Source organism: Prinia subflava, assembly GCF_021018805.1.
Source record: "Prinia subflava isolate CZ2003 ecotype Zambia chromosome W unlocalized genomic scaffold, Cam_Psub_1.2 scaffold_41_NEW, whole genome shotgun sequence".
Classification (NCBI taxonomy): domain Eukaryota; kingdom Metazoa; phylum Chordata; class Aves; order Passeriformes; family Cisticolidae; genus Prinia; species Prinia subflava.
Genome location: NW_026960614.1, coordinates 978705 through 994963, shown reverse-complemented (window position 1 = coordinate 994963; position 16259 = coordinate 978705). Strand labels below are relative to the sequence as shown.

The window sequence follows — 16259 nt, the reverse complement described above, 5'->3', positions numbered from 1 at the left end:
GGCATACCCCTGTCACTTCAGAGATCCAGATGGGTTCTGCACTCCTGTGCCTTGATGGCATCAGTGTACACTGTGCACCGGTATCTACTAAAGCTTTATACTTCTGAGGATGTGATGTGCCAGGCCATTGAATACACACAGTCCAGTATACCTGGTCATCCCTTTCCTCCTCCTGGCCGAAGGCAGGGATCCTCTATTCCTGTTTCTGGTTGGAGTATTCACTGTCTGACCTTTGCGATGCCAGACCCGAAGTCTCCTCACCAGGGTTAACAAAAGTAATTTCAGTTCTTTTCTGTCTGGGAGATCACTGATTGCCTTCTTTTATCTCTCTGGCAACTATACTGACAATCTTCTTGGGTATCCCCTTCTTAACAGCCCTCTTCTATCTCAGTTTATGGACATAGGCTTCCAGCTTAAAGGTAGGTTCACCATCCCAATTCCTCATGTCCTCCCCCTGCTCACGCAGAAAGAACCAGAGTTTTCCACATGGCCCATGCTTGGGACTTCCCTCCGACCAGTGTAGGAGAGAAGCCATCTCTTGGGCTGCCCCTAAAAGCTGGTGTGCTGGCTAGTAGGGATGAGGATGTTCCTAGACTTTCTTCTACATTTTGGAGCTGGGAGAATGCAATCTCTACAGTTAGTGAATCCATTTGTCCGTAATACAATGATACCAATCTGCCGGAATATGATGCAGGGGTGCTTTGAACCACCTTCCTCCACATGGCCATTGTGCAAGAGGCATCCTCTGGATCTTTAGAGACACTGTCATTCTTTAGGTCACTATAGACGATTCCAAGCACTGCTAATTCTCTCAAGTACTGGATGCCTTCATCTGCAGTGGTCCACTTTCCTGGGGAGTTCACAAGGTCTTCCTTGAATGGATATCTTGCCCTCATGCTTGAAAGAAGCCATCTCCAGGCACTGTAAATTGCTAGTTCTTTTCAATTTCCGGATCTCTAGCAAGGGATCCCAGCTGTTTGGCTTAATGACCTTCAAACCGGCTGACTATCGGCCCCGTTATCCTAGCATTGAAGCAGCCTGGCAGAAATCCGCTCACCTGGGTGGCGACTGAAATCTTTTTGCAAGTCTTGAAGTTCTGATGAGGTCAGGGACTGAGTAACTTTAGTTTCCTGTTTGATTTGCCTTGCTCCTTTTGATTTCTTTGTTGAAGGACCTGCTTCTTGATCTAATCCCTCCTCTCCCCTCTCCTCTCCTTCTTCGTCCCTTACTAATTGATGGTATGGGCCTGTAACTCGCCTTGTCCATTTTTTTTGTCTTCACTATTGGGCAACTACTGTAGTTGCTGTGGTTCTAGTCCCTGTCTCGGCCATAGTGTCGTCAAAAGTAGTTTGGGTTCCTGCCTCAACTTAAGTCCTCTGAGAGTACTGAACTGTGGCTCTATAGGCACAGGCCAGGGCCCAGTAAAAGGCAAAAAAGCTGCCAGTTTTCATTGGGATAGGCAAAGCATCCTTTTATCAGTTGAATGGGTCAGTTTGTCAGGGTTGATTACCTGTTCAGGTGTAGTCTCAGGTAACGGGATGTGCTAACTGCCCTAGAAACCTGCCCAAATCCTTCCACACACCCTGCCACCCAGGAATTGGACACCTCAGGGCAGATTTCAATATCTTCTCACCTAAAGTTCATTTTCTCTTGTTGCAATGTGTAATTTTGTGTTTTAATACCCTATGGTTTATTCCTTCCCCCCCCAGGGTGGTGGTTTAGCCTGGGCTGTCTTCCCTGATACCTACCTTTATTCCTGAATGTTCCCTGTCAGTCCTTCCTAGTACCACCCCCTGTCTGGACTGCCTCTTGGGGAATCCCCTATTCTTCGAAGCTCCATTGGTTTGTTTATATAAACCTCCTTATATTAGCCTTCCCATTGGCTTTATGTTTTGTAAACTTCACTCTGTGTCCCTCCCTGGTCTTCTCCCTATTGGCCCCTTGACCCTAAACTCCACCTAGATTCTGTCCCTTAGAACCCTCAGTTCTGGCTCTGGTCCCTTTGTCTTCACCTCTGCACAATATTCAAGTTATGTGACATGATAATAAGGAAATCTCAGACTGCATGTGAAGCCCACTTCGCTCCTTATTACACTGACCCAGCGGTGACCGCTTAGGACTTTAGGACCCCGGGGGTTGTGTCGGGCCTCCGCAAAGTGCCTCAGTGATGACATTCTCTTACACCAGGATGACACCAGATTCCATGAATTCCATAGTGTACCAACAGTATTAGCTAATATTATTAACAGTATTATACAGCTTACATAAGGATGAGCAAAGACCATGAAAGACTGCATTATAAAAGCATTCACATCAATTTGGGCAGGGAGAAGGAGGTGTATTCCCTCATTGTCCACAGAGGATAGCTCCTCCAGCATAACAAGCCCGCCAATTTAAGGGCAAAGCACAGAGTCATTGTATGTGTTCACATGTTCCCAAACTCAGCAAAATAAAGAGATAAGCAGCGCAGCTGACAAACTCCGTGTCCCACACAGGAGCTTGCTACCTGATAACTAGTATTTACTATAGTATGCAATATATATATATATAACTGCCTTTATCTCCCCCCCACCTTGGGCACCAAAAAAGACTGTAGTGGGTTGATCTTGGCTGGGTGCTAGGTCCCCACCAAGTTGCATTATCACTTCCTTTCCCAATGGGACAGGGGACCAAATAAGATGGAAAACAACTAGTAGGTTGAAATAAGGCAGTTTACTAAAGCAAAAAAGGAAAAGTGAAAGTTTGCACATGCATAACCACAGGGGAAAAATTTAGGCTCTACGTCTCATCAGCAAGCGATGTTCAGACACTTCCTGGGAAGCAGGGCTTCAGCATGTGTAGTGGTTGCTCCAGAAGGCAAACATAAAATAACGAATGCCACCCTGTTCCTCCTCCCTCCCTTAGGTTTTATATCTGAGCTGCGACATCATATGGTGAAGCCAGGGTCTCTATATGGGGCTGGAACAAAGCAACGTACGATACAACCAGTGTGGTTATAACATACGTTCTCCCCTTTATTCCCGAAATGGCTGGTTTTATACAGTGCAGAATAATTTACAGTTGCAGGTGCATTCCTATTGGCATTCAGCATGAGAAAGAATGCAAACAATCTTACCTTAAGGCAGCCACCGTGTTTCTATTCTAACTGCTCTAGCTAAAGCATGCACACACCTTAAATTCTAACTGCGCCACAGGTTTATCTACTTCTACATGGGCCCAAATCTGAGGCCTAGCAGGCCCAAATCTGAGGCCCAGTTTGGGATAGCTCAAACTTCATTCCATAACACATCATGCTCCTGCTACATCTGACTATCTAGATTCTTCATAAGCTTCAAGCTGAAAAGGTATTATATAGTCTTTAAAATAAAATTCCTTCCTCTTTCTCCAAAATAATTTTTACTTTTTCAATATCTACACTGTCCTGCTACTCTCTAGCTGTCCACAAGGTTTTCCCAGTAGACAGTATCTTACTGCCTGCAGTGAACAAGTACCCATAAGAACATGAGAGCTGACGATGTGTTGTCTTTGGTCAAATCTCTGTGTGTGAGCTCCGATCAAAACTTCTCCACCCTGTTGGAACTAAATAGGCAATCTGGATAGACTTTATGATGTGCAACAATACATATAGTCTTTGCCATGGGAGGAACAGTTATACTCTTCCTCTGCTACCAGCTTATTTTTTTAAAAAAGGTTTTATCAACTATGAAACATCTATCCATCATCTAATTTATATAGCATGCTAATAGGTTCCAAACTGACCACCTGAATTGAGAAACACATCATGACTAAGTGAATCTTGCTCTTTTAGAAAGGCAAAGGCAAAGGCAAAGGCAAAGGCAAAGGCAAAGGCAAAGGCAAAGGCAAAGGCAAAGGCAAAGGCAAAGGCAAAGGCAAAGGCAAAGGCAAAGGCAAAGGCAAAGGCAAAGGCAAAGGCAAAGGCAAAGGCAAAGGCAAAGGCAAAGGCAAAGGCAAAGGCAAAGGCAAAGGCAAAGGCAAAGGCAAAGGCAAAGGCAAAGGCAAAGGCAAAGGCAAAGGCAAAGGCAAAGGCAAAGGCAAAGGCAAGGGCAAGGGCAAGGGCAAGGGCAAGGGCAAAGGCAAGGGCAAGGGCAAGGGCAAGGGCAAAGGCAAAGGCAAAGGCAAAGGCAAAGGCAAAGGCAAGGGCAAGGGCAAGGGCAAGGGCAAGGGCAAGGGCAAGGGCAAGGGCAAAGGCAAAGGCAAGGGCAAGGGCAAAGGCAAAGGCAAGGGCAAGGGCAAAGGCAAAGGCAAAGGCAAGGGCAAAGGCAAAGGCAAGGGCAAGGGCAAAGGCAAAGGCAAGGGCAAAGGCAAAGGCAAAGGCAAAGGCAAAGGCAAGGGCAAGGGCAAAGGCAAAGGCAAGGGCAAGGGCAAGGGCAAGGGCAAGGGCAAGGGCAAGGGCAAGGGCAAAGGCAAGGGCAAGGGCAAGGGCAAGGGCAAGGGCAAGGGCAAGGGCAAAGGCAAGGGCAAGGGCAAGGGCAAGGGCAAGGGCAAGGGCAAGGGCAAGGGCAAAGGCAAAGGCAAAGGCAAAGGCAAGGGCAAAGGCAAAGGCAAGGGCAAGGGCAAAGGCAAAGGCAAGGGCAAAGGCAAAGGCAAGGGCAAGGGCAAAGGCAAAGGCAAGGGCAAGGGCAAGGGCAAGGGCAAGGGCAAGGGCAAGGGCAAGGGCAAGGGCAAGGGCAAGGGCAAGGGCAAGGGCAAGGGCAAGGGCAAGGGCAAGGGCAAGGGCAAGGGCAAGGGCAAGGCTAAGGCTAAGGCTAAGGCTAAGTCAGGCTAGGTAAGGCTAGGTAAGGTAAGGCTAGGTAAGGCGAGGCGAGGCAAGGCGAGGCGAGGCAAGGCGAGGCGAGGCGAGATTGGGAGAGGGAGAGGAAAAGAGAAAAAACAAACATATTTAGGAAGACCTATGCATATTTTTGGTAGACAGGACATTAAGTCAATTTTTTCCCCTGTTTAATCTTCTTCAAATAAAGCCATTGCTCAGTTTTAGCCCTGCTCATTATTGTCTTCTGTGTGATTTACAAACACCAGGGAACATAGAATTTTATATGGTTTCTAGAGTCTTTCATATTTTAGACATTCAAAAGTCTCAGTTTCCTTTGGGTTACTGGGAGGTAATATTGGGTGATTTAGCAGCAAGCAGATAACACTACATCATTGCTGTAATAGAAATGGGGAACCTGAGAGGGTGTGGGAAATGGAGGCACAGAAAAATCTCAAAATCTTGTGCATACAGACTCAGAGATAGAAATGAATACAGAGTTTGATCTAAGAACCTAGAGAAGGCTTCCAGATTTGGAGACCTGAAGCAAGAACGTGGATTAAGCAGAAACGTCTTATGTAAGCGTAAAAAGCACATTAAGCTAAATAGTGGAAGGTTTTAAAAGTTTTAAAGTTTAGCAATAGAACTTGTTATAGAGTCTGTAGAAAGATTAAGATGTAGCAAAGTATGTCTGTGGTGTTATACTAATGGATAAAGAAAAGACGCATTGTGATAGAACCATGTAAGACAAAGCAATTAATGATTGGTTTAAAAAACACTAACTGACTTTGTGGCAGTAGTTTATTGGCTAATAAATCTATATAAGGCATTGTAACTAGAGTTACTACGGCTTCTGACGTGATGGCATTGGGTATAACAGCCTCAATGTCTCACCCTCTCATGAGACTGATAAAGTAATAAACTTTTACATCTCTCAGTGGTCCCATCTCGCACAATCCTGATAAGAGGGCAAGAAATTAGAGTCATCCTAGAGCAATCCAACCTTTTTCATAAAAATCCTTAAAAAGATGATATGTAAATACCCAACTCTTTTTTCCTGTTGTGAGGGTCATCTGGTTAGGTTTAAATGCTTCGATCTCAGACAATAAAGTTGGACCTCTGATGCCTAAAGATTTTTGCTTTTTATACATTTTTTCATATATTTGTAGCTTTGTAGATGGTTAATACATGGTTATATAGCTCCTAGTATTTTTCCTACCCTTTCTCTTAGATTTTAGAATAATAAGCTAACCCTTCAACTCTTCCTGAAATTCTGTTTAGTCTTATTCTCAAGAAAAGAACCTCTAACAAGGACATTTTGTTTTTCAACCAGAATCTGAGAAGACATAACAAGAAATAGGGCAAAGAAGGCCCTGGAACAATTCCAAGGGGCAGACCCAAGGGTGGGTTACTAGAGTAACTGATTTCCTACTGGATGTATTAGAGATACTAATTAATTAACCTTATAAAAATTGTAGTAATTCTTTATCACTCATGCCCATACTCATGTTTTGTGTACCTGAAAGCTTTCATTAAAGATCTGCTTTTTATCTTACCATTTTAACATTTGTTGCAAGGTTTCGTCCTTTTGTTCTTCAGCAACACCCCCTGGAAACTATGTATCTGAGGGATGGAGGGAGGGGAAAGTGGATAAAGGAAAAATAGGGACAGAAAAAACATGTCTGCACAACAAATTTAAGAGGCAAGAAAGCAAGCAAGAGAAGATAACTATTTTTAAATTGTGATATAAAATTTTAGGTGTGCATTTTGACCAGTCTGATTTACTTATGAACACACATACCCTCACTCAAAAAAAACCCAAAACAGTTATAAAAATCCAGGTTTCAGTGCTGTTTGGGGTTTTTCAGTGCTTGAAATTATGATGTGTTCCCAGATGGAATGGGGGTTTTTTACTATAATTTTGTGAGATATTCTAAAAATACTCCCAGTATATTGTTCAAATATTCTTTAGATATTTTTAGAATTAAGTTTGCTTTAGGTAAATAAGACCATTTGCCTTATTTTACATTAACAAATGGTGATCAAGAAGCAAGAGTCATTCAGATATTTTTGAAAATAATTCTTTTAAATCTTTCCCTGCAGATGAAATGGAATTGCTGCTTACATGTTAGAAAACATTTAGGCCACTTTCTCAAATCTGTTTATATTTTCCCCAAGTCAAGTCTGTTTTGCCCATGACAGAATTCTGAATGATCTTTCCCTGTCATTATCTTCCCTCACAAGCCTTTCATTATATTTTTTCCTCCTTGTCTAGGTGAGGAGGCAAGTGACAGAGAGGCCTCCAGCCAGGTTCAACTCATCATAATAGACCTTAAAAACATGGAAAAAAAGGCATTATCCATTACAAATGAAGATGAGAGGATGCTTTTTTTCTCCAAATTAGAGTCACTAAAGCTAGCATTTCTTGAAAAATACACCAGTTCTGCAAAAGAAATTACAGAAGTGCAACTTATTTTTCAAGCCTGTGGAGGACCAGGTGTAAGCATGTTTTGTCTCAAACATTCTGTTACGACAATTTGAAGAGACGATCCCGCAGAGGTGGGGCAGCACTGTTCTGAGCCAACTTTCTGCTCTGCCTTGAGACTTGGGCCCCATCAACTCTCCCTCCCCCCCAACTCACTTCCTGAAGGAGGGCTCAAAGGGCTGACTGCACACATGAACAAAACAGCATGAAAACTCTAGTTTACAGGAGGCATGCACTAGATTAACTATAAAAGGAAACTGATAGCTTTCTCTCTTCTCTCTTCTCTTTTCCCACTCTTTTGCTTTCTTTTCTTCACCAGCACCAGACCATCCATACAGCAGTACCAATGTGGGATCTAAGGATTGGTCTTTCTTTTCTCTCTCTTTTCTGCCTTTATTTCTCTTGTCCCTTGCTTTGCCTGGGCAAAGCACAGCTATCATAGTCTACCTTGTACTCTGTACGAAAGTGTGTTGTGGGAGTGGGGAGCTTGTCTTAGTGTGTTGTGGCTTGTGAGGCAGCACCTTTCAGAAGTTTGTTGCAGGAGATGAGAGCTTATTGAAGTGTACTGTAAATTAAGGGCTTGTTAGCCAATACCTTTTGAGAAGTGTATTGTAAAATGTAAGGGCTTGTTAGCCAACACCTTTTGAGTCTAAGCAGTGAGCTAGTTGCCAGAGTTAAGATGCTTGTAGAATAAAACTTATGAGTTCCCTGAGCCGTGGTCTGGTGTCTTTGTTCAGTCTGATGAGAACTTAGAACAAACATCATGTCCCCTACCAGTGGGTCATGACAAAGCCTACTAAAATAGAAGTTGGTCCTCAACTGGCATAAGGGAGTTCAAATCTTTCCTCTGTCTCTTCCAGAGCAGGAAGTTCAACTTTTTCTTTTCTCACAGAACATTCCTTAAACACCGGGTGCACAAGATGAAGGTGAGCAATCTTTTAAAACCTCCTATTGAAGTTATTGCCATTTCATAAAATACTTACAATACTAATAAGATAATAAACAGATTGAAAATATTCACACAGTCCAGTGGTCCACATATTTTACAAAAGTGACCAAAATGACAACCTTTTTTGGCACACTTCAGATCATGTATGGTATCCTGAACATGGGAGGCAGAAAGACCTGGACTGCAAAACAATAAAAGATCACAATAGTTAACACATTTTCCTGCTGATACACAGACAAAGCAATAATGAGGCTTACATGGCTTTGGTTCATAACTGTAAGAGAAAAGATAAAGCCCAAATGGAGGGAAATTTTTGTCTCTGGCTCAGAGATCCTCTGACCTTCTTTTTCTTTTTGCAGAAGAGTTGCAGAAATTATTCAAAAACCCCAGGCATGCAGACTTCTCAGTCCATACCACAAAACACACATGCAAATCACATTAAGCACCTGCTCAACTATCTGCAGTAGAGCAAACCTATAACAGGGCAAGGGAGTCGTATTCTAGCCACAGATAGAGGTATGTTTTGAGCATAGCAGCCTTTATTTTTTGGTCCTTCTCAGGTCTAGGACAATATAGAAACAGAGTCTAGAAAATGCTTCAAGTTTTGCCCCAAGTGGACAATGCATTTTCCCTATGTAGAAGAAAAATGGAAAAGTACTCCAAACTTCAGAGTTCATCTTTTTAAAGTCATGGCCATGTAAGCAATATATCAAACAGCTTGTTGTTTCTACCACTTGTAAGGACGCACACAAAGAAGTTGCACACTAGAAAAGAAAACACTGAAAGATTTTTGCTTGATATATACAGATAATTCTCAAATACTGACAACTACCACAGTTAGTAAATTTAACAGAAAGCTCTTATGTTGTAAGAACACCAAACGGTTCATATTTTCATCTGATCTGAAAAGTTATACCTTGTTACAAGTAACTTCTTAAAGTAATAAAAAAGCAATATTCTGTGAGAAAAAAAAATCTTCCTCTCAGTTTTCTTCCAGTTTGCCTATTTTGTAAAGGGAACAACAACAAACATTTAACCTGTCTCTAACCCTATTCCTATGATTAACATGGACACTCAAAAGACCACTATCTCAAATGCATGTCACGGTTAGACACTGGTCAAATGCCAGGCACCCATGACAGCCATTCACTCACCCTCCCCTGCCACAGCTGGAATGAGGAAGGAAAAATTTAAACAAGGGGTTCATGAGTTGAGATAAGGACTGGGAGAAAACACTCCAAGGGCAAAACAGGCTTGACTTAGAGATATAAAGCACGTTTATTACTAAGAAGATCACAGCATGAAAATGAGAAGTAAAATAAGACCTTAAAACTGTTGCTATGGTTTTCGGACGGCACAGGAATAACAACATGACTCTCCATGATGGTAAAAATGAGAGCAAACTTTATTCTTCTAAATTCTACTTTTATAGAGTAGTTCCGTACAAAGAACATGATTGGTTATTCAGCATCTACACCCTTTTGTAAACATTTCTTTCCAGTAAACATGTTGGAAAAACACCACCTGTGGATGGTTTCTCACTTCCCAAGGTTTGTTTGAATTCCTCCTTTAGATTTCTCAGGTTAACATGAGAAAGTTGCTCGCTTGCCTTTCACAGACACTGGCAGAGCCTGAAGCCTAAATTCAGACCAATGTCAGGCCCACATCTCCCCATTTTAGTTTTTGCTGAGGGATGCGTCTGTGTCTGTGTCCTCTCCTGCAGGGCCTTTGCAAGAGGAAAGAGACAAACATGACACCAGAAGTCCCATTAGTAATCAACCAATCCCTAAATAGAACTTCCGTTGGGCATCGACTTAAATGGTCAGGGAAGTTCTGTGGCATTTGGTGTTGACCCTTCATAACCATGTCCATGCACCAGCATCAAGTTTAGCTATTTACTAATTCTAATACAGAAAAACCAAAACATCATTAGTCTGCTCAAAAATGGCAGTCTAATTTGTCAAGATCCATCACTCTAGGAATCATCCTTTCAGATAACAAGGGCTTTTCCTGCCTTTTAGCAAAGGACGGTGGTCCTTGCATCACACCTGCATGAGCAAACTGGTTTATTTTTCCAATTATTTGGACATCTTGGTTGACTCTTTTTTTTAATGCAAAAATGCATGCGATGTTTGAAAGGGCAAAGACCCATTGCAGGATGTGCAGGATTGGACCATCGTTCACTCAATTGGCCCATGATACCTGTAGGATGTCACCTAGAAAGAAAGAATAAGAATAATAAAATTAATAAAAATATCAATAAAAAGATATCTGACTCCAAAAAAAATCTACATGATCCCAATGACCAGAAAGGCAAAAACCACAAAGTGAAATAACAGCCCTTAATAACTACAAAACATACACCGAAATATTACCTAAAATACAACTACATCTATGTAGGAAACTTAAATGAAACATCTACTATAAAATTAAAACACATGAAAAGGAAAAGTCCATTGAGACAAGATGTTGATCCTTGGCATCACTGGATGTCTTCTTGAAGTCTGAAGCAGGGAGTGACTCGAGGAAGATTGATGGAAACAGAACCATGCTGCTGACAGAGGACTTCTGTTGTCTCCATACCTTCCAACCGCATGGTCATGTTTGCAGTCTATGTGACAGCCACTAAGGCTGTGCAATGTCCCTTTTCAGTCCTCAAAGGTGATGGGTAACACGACTGCTGAACCTGCTAATGATAAAACAAAGGTGGCCCCCATTTCTCTGTAAAAAAAACCAAAAAACCCTATGCCTTAAATTTCAAGCGAAGCAACTCCTACAGCATTATAAGCTTTCTAGAGGAACGGCAAGTGCCACCTCATGCCCTATTTGCAAACGCTGCTCGGCTTGCAGGGACGGAGTGGGGAAGAGAACCCCGACTGTCATGGCCAGCTGTATCTTGGATGGGCTAGCATCTTTTAAAGTCATGGTACAGACCAGTCGCAGTGGCTGATAACGCAGGAACCACTGCCAGCCATCTGTGGTATGAAGAAAGGAGAAGGAAAAGCCAAGGAAGCGCCGTCTCTGCCAGCCGGGAGAGGCTTACAGACGCTCGCTTTGATCGCGGCCAGATAGAACCGAAAGAGGTCGGGGGAGTAAGAGAAGCTGTCGGCAGGGAAGAATTCCAGCTGCTCTTGTCAGGAAAGGCACAAGCTGTCCTCTCTCAGGAGAGGGGTTCCCCAGGTTTTTCTGGAACCTCTGCCCGGCTGTCTGTTCTAGAAATTAAAGTCCAGCTGTGCAGGATTGATCTTTTTCCATGGTTAGCAGGACCACCCTTCTTTAGAAAAAGAGTGGAGATGTGAGAAATGCATATTATATGGCTCTACACAGATATTTACTAAATGTATTATGCTAGGTTGAAAAGTTATGCTGTATTAACATTTGAATAGTATAGTGAATGTAGTTTTGTAATTAACATTAAGCTGTAGTAATCAAAAAAACAAAAAACTATGTGTGTGAGATATTCTTTTTAGCTCAAGAGAAAGAGAAGATAACCAGGAAATTCTTTCCACAGAGATAACGATTGCAGAAACCCCTAAATTTTCCAGAGAGAGAGATTTATGCCTTCCTGATCAACCGAAGACCACCACTTCAAGTCGAACCCAGACTAAAAGGCACCTGGGGGGGTTAGCAGAGGATTTTTGACAAGGACCAGATAACTTGTTTTGTTTTAAATAAAATATGCATAATCATGAAGTGATTCCTCCTAAGAGAAGAATTCTACTATAACGGCGTCCTTCTCCTGCTGACTTTGGTCTAGGGAGAGGAGACCCAGCCCGGGCTGTACTCTTTGCTATTATTGTCTCAGTAATTGTCCTAACTCTAAATTGTTTAACCTTTATTATTGTATTTTTATTACTATTTTTTTATATAACCATTTTTATTTTTTATTACATTTTCAAAAATTCCAAAAGCTAGTGATTGGCGTTTATTACAATTATGGTAGCAGAGGATGGTTATTAATACCTCGCTGTGGGTGCTGTAGGAGGATTAGGGCGAGAAGATGCTTCCCGCCTTAATTAGGTGGCCTCGCTCTGACCCCCTGGGGTGACCACAGAAAAGCAGGTAACAATCCGAGGACAAAAAGAGACAATAAAGCAAAGAGAAGGGAAAGAATTCCCTAAAACTGCGGTAATTAGTTCCTAAGATTAACGTGTACACGAAGAACAGAGATCCGAAGACAAAGGAGTGGTAAGTAACTGCTTGGACTGGGGGGGGGGGGGGAGGTGTGTGCGGACGGGACGGGGGAGATGAGTGTGTGTGTAAGAGAGGCGAGCTGGGTAAACCCAGACCTGCCAAGCGACTGCAGAGTTTCCTACGCAGCGGTTCCTTCCTTCCGCGAGGAAGGCGGCCAGTACGGAGACGAAAGTGAGTGGTAACAAAGAGTGAGAAAACCCCCCCCAGGAAAAGTGGGATCGGGTCTCAGGGAAGGAGTGGGACCTCTTGGGGAGAGAGAAATCCGAGGATTTTCCTGGTATAATCCATTGCGGAAAAAGAAAGAAGGTAAAGTGTGTGGAAAGGGGACCCTAAAATTTGCTGGATTGAGGAACTATTATTCCAAGAGCATCCAGATTTATATATGCATAATTTGCTGGACTGAGGAAATATTGTTCCAAGAGCATCCAGATTTATATATAATTTGCTGGATTGAGGAAATATTATTCCGAGAACATCCAGAATTCAGTTAAATTCTGCAAAATTTAGGATGTGCTCAAGAGAATCTGGGGTTGGGAACAACATTGCTAGATTGAGGGGATCCGCAAAAACAGAAACTGGCCAGGGACACCTAAAAGTGTAATAGGTGTGTTGAAAAATAAAAGGTACCTTGTTGTTGTGGTTGTGTTGTTGTGTGTGAGATTAAGTGAAAAATAAAGTGGAGTGAATGTGGACGAATGGAAGTATAGGCAATATAGATTGTTTTATTTTAAGCTTTGTTATAGTTCCTGGGAGGAAGTATATTGTAAAAAAAAAAAAAAAAAAAAAAAAAAAAAAAAGTGTGGTAGTTGGGAAATGGGAGGAAAGTGAAAAGCAGAGGCAGGGGTAAATAGATAAGATCTTGGAAAATGGGACAGAAATCCAGTAAGGAGAATAAAGGAAAGAAAAAAAGGAGTAAAAAATTATCAACAGAGATACCTCAAGATAGTCCCCTGGGAGTTATGTTGGCCAACTGGGAAAAAAACCCTTGTACAAGAAAAAAGGATAAAGTAAAGATGATACAATTTTGTATGCTTGAATGGCCAACAAAGGAAATAAGATCTGATCACATTTATTGGCCTAGATATGGTTCCTTTGAAAGATGGATTTGTCAGGCTTTAAATGAGTTTGTAAATTCAAAGGAACAGTGTAATCCAGAAGAAAGGGATTATACCATGTGCTGGACAGGAGACTATAGGAAAATAAAAATTTTTAAGGTATCAGAACCCCCCCGAAACAAAACCAGAAAAGAAAACAAGGAAAGAGAAGGAAGTGGAGCAGGAGCAAAAGAGAGGAAAGGAAAAAGGATGGGACCCTCTACAGGTTTTACCTCCTCCTTTTCAAAACACGCCTGCATTGCCGGTAATCTCAGAGCCGGTTCCAGATCGCGGTGAGATGTCCCCCTCAGCCCCACTGGCCCCAATGTCGGTGCCTGTCCCAGCCCCAGCATATACCTCGGGTCCTGGCTTGTAGTTTGGTTTCCATTGTAAGAGCAGGTCCGCCATCCCCGAGGCGATCCCGGCTCCTTCTCCCCCCGCCCCCAGTGGTGGATCTGCGGGTTTTCCCGCACCATTCGCGGCGGCGGTCCCGGCTCCTTTCTCCCCCCCGGCAGTGGATCCGCGGGTTTTTCCTTCACCCTCTGAAGGGCTGAGGGCTGCCACTGGGGCCTTGCCTCTGTTGGAGGTGGCTGGTGCTGCTGCCATGAGCAACACGGGGGGTGACCGCGTGGCAGTATGGCCAACCCTGGAAATGCCTCCCCCTTCGGCAGTTCCGGCAGCAAACCCTGCCCATGCTCCGCCTCTGGAGGACCAAGTCTAGATGGTAGGTCGTCCAAAAACCACACTTCCTGTTCAAAGCTCTGTTCCCTTGGAAACCGCAGCTCCAGCCCACAATAAAGAGGTAGGGGACAAATACCATCTGGAGCCTGTAATAACTCTAAAAGTAGATCCCCAAGAAGAAGAATTGGAATTTGTAGTAGATACAGGAGCAAAAAAAAATCCTGTTTGTTAAATATTCCAAAAGGTTTTAGTGTAAAAAAAAGGCACTGTAAAAATAACAGAAGCAAAAAGAAAAAGTTTCACTGTTCCTGTCATTAAAGATGTAGTAATGAAGGGAGAAACTAGATTTTGGATAGAGGATGTTTTGTTGGTCCCGGGAGCAGGTAGTAATTTACTGGGACGAGATTTTCAAGTGAAATTAGGAATAGTAGTGACTCCAGAAGTAAGAGGAAATAATTTGGCAAACCAGGAAGGTAAGGATGCAGCAGAGAATGGAGCTAAAAGAGTAATGCTAATATTAACTCCAAATGAGGAGAAATTGGAAATTCCAAAATTTAGTGAAGCAGAGGAAAATAATTAAAGGAGATAGGAGGTGAACAAGATGAATCAGGGAAATAGAAACTTACTGATGGAAGGCAATTACCTAATAAAATCCTGACTAGAAGAATATTAGAAGACATGCATCAGAAAACTCACTGGGGTACTCAGGCTTTGTGTGATCATTTTTTTAAGGCACTATGGGTGTATTGGGATTTTTGGGATAGCAAAGAAAATAACTGAAAAAAAATGTATAACTTGTCAAAGGATAAATAAACAAGTAATGAGGAAAACCACATTGGGAGGTTGGGAATTAGCTCTTAGACCATTTCAGAGTATCCAAGTAGATTTTACTGAACTTCCTCAAGTTCAAAGATGGAAGTATTTATTAGTGATAACAGACCATCTAACTCATGGGGTGGAAGCAGTTCCCACTGCCAAGGCCACAGCCAATGTGGTAAGTAAAACCCTTTTGGAACAAATTATTCCAAGATATGGAAGGGTTAATAGGATAGACTCGGACAGAGGAACACATTTTACAGTGTTACAACAATTAATTCAAGCCTTGGGGATAAAATGGGAGTTACACACCCCATGGCACCCACAAAGTTCTGGCCGAGTAGAGAAGATGAACCAGACTCTAAAAAGAACTGTAACTAAATTAATAGTTGAAACCCGAATGTCATGGGTACAATGCTTACCTTTAGCATTACTGAGAATCCGAACACAACCCAGGTCAGACCTGGGAGTGTCACCTTATGAAATGATGTTTGGGTTACCATTTCTGACCACTCAACATGAAAATGCTACCTATGAGGTAGGGGAAAGGAGTGTTAAGGGATATATTAACACAATTGCAAAAACTCTTGAAAATTTGAGGCTAAAAGGAATAATCCCTCAAACCACACCTTTAGACTTTAAAATTCATAATATTCACCCAGGGGAGTGGGTGTTGGTAAAAACATGGAAAAAACAATCTTTAACTCCACAATGGGAAGGTCCTTTTCAGGTATTGCTGACGACCGAGGCTGTGATCCGGACCAGGGAACGAGGGTGGATCCACACCAGCAGAATCAACTGATCTGTGGAAAAACCTAAGGAGTGGACGATAACATCTGAACCGGGTGATACAAAGTTAACTCTTAAACGGGAAATGAGTAGTAATGAACTGGGAGGACCCGAATGATCCAAGGAACATACGCAGGATCACACCTGACTGGGAAGTTAGATCGAGTTTACATCAGTGGTTTCAAATACCGCCTGGACAAACTTTGAGGTGCCTCTGGTACCCTCCCTGGGGAGGGATACTGCCACCACAGACAGGAGGATCGGGACTGTTTTGGACAGAAAACTCCTGTATTTTGGCCTACGCCTGTGATTTATACAAAGAGGAGGGTGAATTACAACCTCAGTCAGTGCCACGCAATATACCCTGTTTGATTCACCCAAACACTGGACATGCTAGTTGGGTTAAATGTAAATGTTTGAGCTGTGAGAAAAATTGGTATTGTAGTTCACACAATCGACGTCCTCGTTGCAGGAAGTGTCGAG

The 16259-nt window shown here is 42.6% G+C and overlaps 1 protein-coding gene and 1 long non-coding RNA gene across 2 annotated transcripts in view; one reads left to right on the top strand and one right to left on the bottom strand.

The window, feature by feature from the left end:
• LOC134565216 (integrator complex subunit 6-like) overlaps positions 1 to 16259 on the top strand; it is a 417942-nt gene that overhangs the window by 141177 nt on the left and 260506 nt on the right. The gene's annotated exons all lie outside the window — the stretch shown is intronic.
• Positions 9584 to 14540, bottom strand: LOC134565232 (uncharacterized). The gene is made up of 2 exons (XR_010083826.1): positions 13848 to 14540; positions 9584 to 10891 (listed from the first exon to the last, which is right to left on the bottom strand). It is a non-coding gene; the product is annotated as an uncharacterized LOC134565232 (long non-coding RNA).